This window comes from Varanus komodoensis, unplaced genomic scaffold (genome assembly GCF_004798865.1).
Source record: "Varanus komodoensis strain SLA01 unplaced genomic scaffold, ASM479886v1 scaffold61, whole genome shotgun sequence".
Taxonomy (NCBI): Eukaryota; Metazoa; Chordata; class Lepidosauria; order Squamata; family Varanidae; genus Varanus; species Varanus komodoensis.
Window position 1 is genome coordinate 1,242,496 of NW_025336236.1, and position 8,006 is coordinate 1,250,501.

The window sequence follows — 8,006 nt, forward strand, 5'->3', positions numbered from 1 at the left end:
CAGTTTCTCAGACTCTCTTCCTGAAAACATTAGTTCAAGTACAGGTAGCTGTTCTATATCTCCTGTGAAGAAGACAGAAGAAAATCATTCATTTAACTTTTCTGCCATCTACTTATCCTCCTTTAGTAGTCCAAGTCAATTGTCACTGAACTGTCCAATTGCTCCTGTAACTGGTTTTCTACTCCTGATAATATTTAAAGAATCCTTTATTGTTGGTCTTGATGTTGTTAGCAATATGCTCTTCCAAATGTTTGCTTCTCTTGGTATCTGCATGCATTTCCCATGCACAGCTTGTGCTCCCTTTTGTTTTCCTGATTTGGGCAAATTTCCATTTCTTGAAGAAAGTCTTCTTCTCTCTAATAGCTTCCTTGGACTTGGTGCTCTAATGAATGAAATACCTTTGAGCTAAATCTCTATTATTTTTGTTTTGAGACACTTGGGCTGAAAAGCAGCTTATAAATAGTAGTTAATCTTAGGGCTTAATACTTACCTACTTTTTATAAACTTTCCTGACTTATCTCAGTGAAAGTATATAGAGCAAATGTTCTTGCCAATGTTGAGGTAACATTACACTTGGCGGAGCAAAAGAGGTATTTCTAAACCTACAATTAGAACGCAATTGTAAAATGCTCTCATTTTGCAATCCTTCTATACAGGCAAAAAAACAAGCAACAAAATATTGCAAGGATAAACAGCCTTTTCATGTTCTCTGCTATTTGGCACAAGGGAAGGAGAGAGACAGATGGAGATTTAAGAATAACTATTGGAACAAGGGTTGTCTAGGTAAAAGTTTACGATAATAACACTGGTTTGGGTTTCTTGAAAGAGCATTAATAGTTATCAAGGATCAAGGTTAACCATTCACGAGTGCTGGTATGCCTACAGGGGGAAAATACCATTTGATGTCTTTGAATTGGTGGAGGTAATTAGAGGCTACAGCTGACAAGGGAGAGTAGGCAAAACCAATCAGAGAGATTTCAGAATTTCAAGTTACCTCTCCAGATTTCTTCATCTTGGTCTCATCTGCCAAACAGCTAATTCCAAAAGTTTAGACTCATATTGAATAAAATAATAACCATTGATTTATCTTCCAGAATCTCTTTGGAGCCTTTGAATTTGTGTACCACAGAACTTGTGCCTGATTTCACTTCAGTTCTTTGTAACTTTGTAGAGGAACAAAACCCTTCATTTTTATCCCCAAGCTTTCACAACATTTGCAATTATTTAAAGTTCTGATTATTTTTTCAGTTCCTGAATTTTCTGACTGCCTTACTAGTTTTGATGTTTTGTTGATGTTTAATTTTAACTGCTTCAATGTATCTTTTATGAAACCCTCCCAGGTAGTTACCTCATCTCAGATAGCACCTCACCTTTGATGACAGGGTAACCATGGTACCTTGGCTCACAAACTTAATCCGTTCCAGGACTCTGGTAGTGACCCAAATTGGTCATGAGTTAAGTTAAATTTCCCCATAAGGTTCAATGTAAATAAGGTTAATCTGTTCTGTAACTATTTTTTTTAATCAGAAAAATGTGAAGCAAAATGACAAAGAACAACAAAGATTGTGGCCATCTCCTCCCTGCCACCCTGAGCACAAGCATGGCCAGCTCCCTGCCCCCCAGCACAATCGCAATCGCACCCGTCATCCCTGCATGCACCTGTCATCCCGGCGCACTGGTGGGGGGGGAACAGGTGTGAATGTGGGCACGCTGGGGGGCAGAGATGGGCACGAATGTGGGCGCGCTGGGGGGGGAGACGGGCGCGATCGTGCTGGGGGGGAGATGGCCAAGATTGCGGTTGCACTTGTGCAGGAAAGACGGGCGCTATCATGGGCGCACTAGTGCAGGAAAGATGGGCGCGATCTTGGCCATCTCCCCCCGCCCCTAGCACGATTGTGGCCATCTCCTCACTTGGGGGGTGGGGAGATGGCTGCGATCGTGGCTGCCACCCAATGTGGAGTTCACGGCCTGAGTCAAAATTTTTATGACATTTTTGTTTGCGACCCGATTTGGTTGTGAACTGAGGCATTTGTGAGCTGAGGTATCATTGTATTTAAAAATGACTATACACAAATAAACAATAATATTATTTCATGTGAAAAGTGTCCACAGACCTGTACTTGTATGGAATTTAGAACACACCTTCATCTCTGTTGAACCTTTATTGTTAGCTTTCTTGGAAAGCTCATCTATTGTATGCCTCTCTCACCTAAGCTTTATACTAGGCTTCATCAGATTCACCACGAATTGGTCTCTACAGTTGATAAGGTCCCTGAACAGGAGGTGTCCAGAGAGCTGTTTATTCCACCTTTGTTTGATAGTTTTCAATTATTGCAGCCTGAGGATGTCAACAAGGTGTTTGGACAAGGCCATCCTACCACCTGTTTACTTGGTCCTTGCCCTTCATGGCTGATCATCAAAGCCAAGGACAGGATGAATACCTGGGTCCAGGAAGTTGTTAATGCCTCTCTGAGGGAGGGTCAGGATCCTGCTTCCTTGAATGAGGCAGTGATCAGACCTATCCTAAAGAAGGCGAACCTGGACCCAGAGTTTGCCACTAATTATACACTGGTGGCTAATATCCTGTTCTTGAGCAAGGTGCTCAGGCAGGAGGTAGCCAGACAACTCCAGGTATTCTTGGAGGAAACTGACTATCTGGACCCATTCTAGTCCAGTTTCAGGTCTGGTTTTGGGACTGAAACTGCCTTGGTTACCCTGGATGATGACCTGTGTCATGAAAGAGACAGGGGGACTGAGTCCCTGTTGGTTCTTTTGGACCTCTCTGGATAGACTGGCAGAGTTGGAGGTTGGAAGCACTGCTTTACAGTGGTTCCACTCCTACTTGGCTGGCCAATTCCAGAAGGTGGTGCTGGGAGATTATGGCTCTGTGCCATGGCAATTGTGCCACAGAGTCCTACAGGGTTCCATTTTATCCCCCGTGCTATTTAACATCTACATGAAACCGCTGGGGGAGGTCATTCAGAGGTTTGGCCTGTATGCCGATGACACATAGCCTTACCTCTTCTTTACAGCTAATTCAGGTGAGGTAGTGACTGTTCTGAACCATTGTTGGGCCAGTGTGATGGACTGGATGAGGACCAATAAATTGAGAGTTAATCCAGATAAGATGGAGGTTCTGTTGGTGGATGGCTCAGCTTTCCAAGTAAGTGATTTTCACCCTGTTGCACTCCCACCCCACAAGGGACAGGGTGCATAGTTTCGGAGTGCTCCTTGATCCAAAGTTATTCAGGTGACTGCTATGGCAAGGAGCACTTTCCATCAACTTCAACTGGTCTATCAACTATGTCCTCACTTGGATGAACAGAGCTTAGCAACAGTGACCCATTCTCTGGTAACTTCCTGATTGGACTATTGTAATGCACTCTGTGTGGGGCTTTCCTTGATGATGGTCTGGATACTTCAGTTGGTCCAAAACAGGACAGCCAGGCTTTTGTTGGGGACTGGTAGATATGATCATCTAACACCAGTCCTGTACCATCTTACACTGGCTATCAATTGAAGTCTGGGCCCAATTTAAGGTGCTCGTGATAGCATATAAAGGCCTAAACAGTTTAGGGCCTGGGTATCTCCTTCCATATATACCTGTCCAACCCGTAAGATCTTTGTCTGAGGTCCTTCTTCAGGAATCCTCTTTGAAGGAGATTAGAAGAGTGGCTACCTGGAGAAGGGCCTTTTCTGTGGAAGCATCCCAACTTTGGAAACTGCTTTCCAGAGAGGTGTGCCTGGTGCTGACGCTTTACTCATTTCGGCACCAGGCCAAAACCTTTTTATTTTCCCTGTATTTTATGGATTAACATTGTTTTATAGTTGGTTTTATTAGATATTTATATTCTACTTTTATGTGCTGCCATTCAAGACTTTTGTATTGAACAGGATAGAAATGCAATAAATAAATAGGCAGTTCATCTAGCATGTCTTGGTTTCCACAACGCACGATTAACGTTAAGCCATAGACTTTAGCTATTAACTTTTTGCAGATTAATCTTCATTCAAACATGTGCTTATTAAGAACATTCAGTAACTAACAGGGAAACTGAGTTGGCATACCTTGATTCAGTCATCAATACAGAGACTGCAGCCCAGAGATTCAAAGATTTTGGAAGAGCACCAAGGAAGGAACAAGAAAATATCATAAAGTGTAAGGAAGTTTCACTGGAGACCAAGGCCAAAATCATCCATGGTATTGTATGGGTGTGCAAGTTGGACAGGGAAGAACATTGTGTTTTCCTGGTGAGTCGCCCTGAGGCTTCAGCGATGGGTGCGGCATAGAAATGTTATAAATAAATAAATAAACATACGTGCCTTCAGAACAGAGTCCTAGATCAAATCAATCCAGAACTTTCCCTGAAAGCAAAAATGATAAAATCTAGGCTGTCATGCTTCAGGTGCATCATGAGAAGGCAGATTCACTAGAGAAAACAATAATGCTAGGGAAAGTTGAAGGAAAACCAACTATGAGAAGGATCAATTCCATAAAGAAAGTCACAGCCTTGAGTTTGCAAGAGCTGAACAAGGCTGTAAGTGAAAGGATATGTTGAAGGACATTCATTAATAGGGTTGCCATAAGTCAGAGACTGATTGATGGCATGTAAGAATAGCAACAAATTCTTTACTTCCTCTGATACATCACAAACAATAGTATAACTTGAACACCTCCTTATTATCACATTCACTCGTCATAGCAAGGAGATACCATTACTACTCCTGCTCTAAGAAATGTCCTAGAGGTAGGCTTTCTCTAAACTACTACAACAAACATCAATTATATTTATCTAATAATCTAGAAGACCTATCGAAAAAAAAAACCTCTTAGACTAGTAGTACAACTTTCAGCATGTGATTGGCATACTTTTATTTTAAAAAAGCGGCTACCTGGATGATGTGTGGAGAGTTCATTCTCTCTCCCCCTGCCATTGTCCCACCAAAATTTCACCTGGAAGTTGCTATTTTACTTAATTTAGAATCAGAGCAATAGGAGCTTGGGAAAAAAGCTGGCAACAGGAAAACGGCACGCTTGCAGGGAGAAACTGCTCATACAGTGGTCCTGATCTGAATCTCATACACCCATGGCTGATTTTTTGTATATGGAGAGGGAAGGGTGGAATTAGGAGCTCTGAAGAGAGACTTTCTCTGTATGTGTTTCTCCCCCACTCCTCGCTTGTACATAATGAACCAGCATGCAGTGCAAGGTTCAGCAGACACCTCATCCATGTACAGAATTCTCATCTATCTGGCAACAATTATCTCCATTTCAAGTGTCCATTCATTAAACACCCCATAATCATGCTAAGAAACTTTCTCCTGGTAGATTGTGAGCAATCCTTTAATATTAATTAAAGGAGTAATCCTTTCATCCTTTGATACCATCAACCATAATGTCCTTCTGGATTTTCTGAGGAAGTTACAGGACTGCTTTGCAATGATTCCATTCCAACCTCTTGGATTGGTTCCAGATGATGATGCTTGTAGATGGTTGCTTCTCCATCAAGGAGGTGACTTGTGAAGTCCCACAGGATTCCATTCTGTCTCCAGAGCTGTTCAACATCCACATGAAGCTGCTGGGAGAGAACATCTGGAGGAGTAGCACTGAGTGTCATCAACATGCTGATGACACCCAGATCTATTTTTTTTTGTCACCTTCTGTGTTTTCTTCTAGAGACACCATCTCTCCTCTGAATAGCTTCCTGAAGCTGGTAATGGGCTGGATGAGGAAAAACAAATTGAAGTTGAATCCAGACAAAATGTAGGCACTTGCTGTTAAGGATCTGAATACATGATTAGAGATTCATAGATTCATTGAATGGTAGGGTTGGAAGGGGCCAAGAAAGCCATCAGCTCAAGCTCCCTGCTGGTGCAGGATGCCAAGTCACACCATCACACTCAAATGACTGTTCAGTTTCACTTCTAGTGTGGGAGAGCCCACAACCTCTCTCAGCAACTGATTCCACTGTCATATTGCTGTGATAGTTAGGAAGCTTTTCCTGGTGTGCTATAGCTTAAGTTAGTTGTTCCATGTCCTACCCACAGGGATGAGTGAAAAGAGGTATTTTCCTTCCACTTTGTGACAGTCTTTGAGGCACTTGTGGAGTGCTATCATATTCATAGAATCATAGAATAGTAGAGTTGGAAGGGGCCAAAAGACTATTTGGTCGAATACCTTGCTATCACAGAACACTAAGTTACATCATCCTGTTCCGATGCTTTTTGAATGTCTCTAGAGAGGAAGAACCCACAATTTCCCCAGGTGATAAGTTCAAGTGCTGTACTGCTCTGACAGTAAGGAAATTTCCTGGTGTCTAGACTAAATCTGGTTAATTTTAACTTATTTCCATTATTCCATGTCCTGCTTCTGGAATGAACAAGAAGAGAGTCTTCTCAGGAGGACCATGCTAATGTAGTCTTACGTTCTCAAAGCTAAACATGCCCAAGCTCTCACAGCCTCTCATCATAGGGCTTAGTTTCCAGACCCTAAACCATCCTTATTGCCCTCCTCTGAACCCTTTCTAGTTTTTCTGCATCCTTTTAAAACCTGGGTGCCCCGAACTGAATACAGTGTTCCAGGTGAAGTCTGACAAGTGCTGTATAAAGGGGAACTAGTACCTCTCTTGTCCTGCAAACGATGCTTCTGTTTATGCATTTCAAAATAACAATTGCTGCATCGCATTGCTGGTTCATGTTAGCTTGTTATCCGCAACAACCCCAAGGTCTTTTTTCTTTTTCAATGCTCTTGAGCCAAGTATTCCAGAATGGGTTGTCAATTTATTTATGCTGTAAGCCGTCCAGAGACATAAGTAATTGGACGGCATACAAATTTTATAAACAAACAAACAAACAAACAAACAAACATTCCTCATCTTGTATTGATGGATTTGGTTCCCCTCCCCTAAGTGGAGAACTTGGCATTTGTCCCTGTTGAAATTTAATTCTGTTGCTTTCTGTCCAGTGTTCTAGAAGACCTAGGTCACCCTGGATCTTTTTTTTTCCTGGGTGTTAGGTATCCTGCCCAGTTTTGTGTCATTTGCAAATTACTTATTGTTCCCTGGGCTTTCTCATCAAGATCATTAATAAAGATGTTGAAGAGCACTGGTCCCAGGACTGACCCCTATGGCACCCCACTCATTACCTCACTCCAGAGGTGCAATTGATGAGCACTCTCTGTGACTGATTTTGTAGTCAGTTGTGATGAATCAGCCAGTTCTAGATGGGGGTCACATTCCCCCTGAAAGACCGTGTTGGAGGTGCTGCTTGATCCAGGCATTCAGCTATTAGCTCAGATAGAAGCTGTGGTCAAGAGTATCTGCTATCAGATTTGGACAATTTGTCCCTTCCTGAAGGAGAATGACCTGAAAACAGTAGTGCACTTATTGGTAACGTCTATACTTGATTTCTGTAATGTGCTCTACATAGGGCTACCCTTGAACCTAGTCCAGAAACTGTAACTAGTACAAAATATGGCCGCCAGGCTGGTCTCTGGAACATCACAGAAAGACAACATATCATCTATTTTAAAAACATTGCACTGGTTGCCAGTACATTTCCTGATATGAGACAAATTTTGGTAATTATCTTTAAAGCCCTTCATGACTTGGGTCCAAAAAAGCTTCAGGGGTGTCACTGCCCACACATTCTGCTTCACCAGCTAACGTCCTTGGCAGAAAATCTTTCAAAATCTGCTTCAGTAAGATAAATGTCAACTACCCAGAGGACTTTATCAATGGTTGCCCCTAAACTGTGGAATGATCTGTGAGGAGAGATGCATCTGATATCCAAGACTGCTACCTTTAAAAGAGAGTTAAAGATGTATCTCCTTTGACAGGCCTTCCCAGATTAGTTCTCATATCAGTTTTATTTAATGTGTTGTTTTTAGTCAATTTTGCTCACTGTTTTAATTTTGTGTAATCCAACTAATTTTATGGGAATGGGGTGGTATATAAAAATAAAAATCAATAAATATGAGATTCCTGCAGTTTCTCCATTGCCTTCCA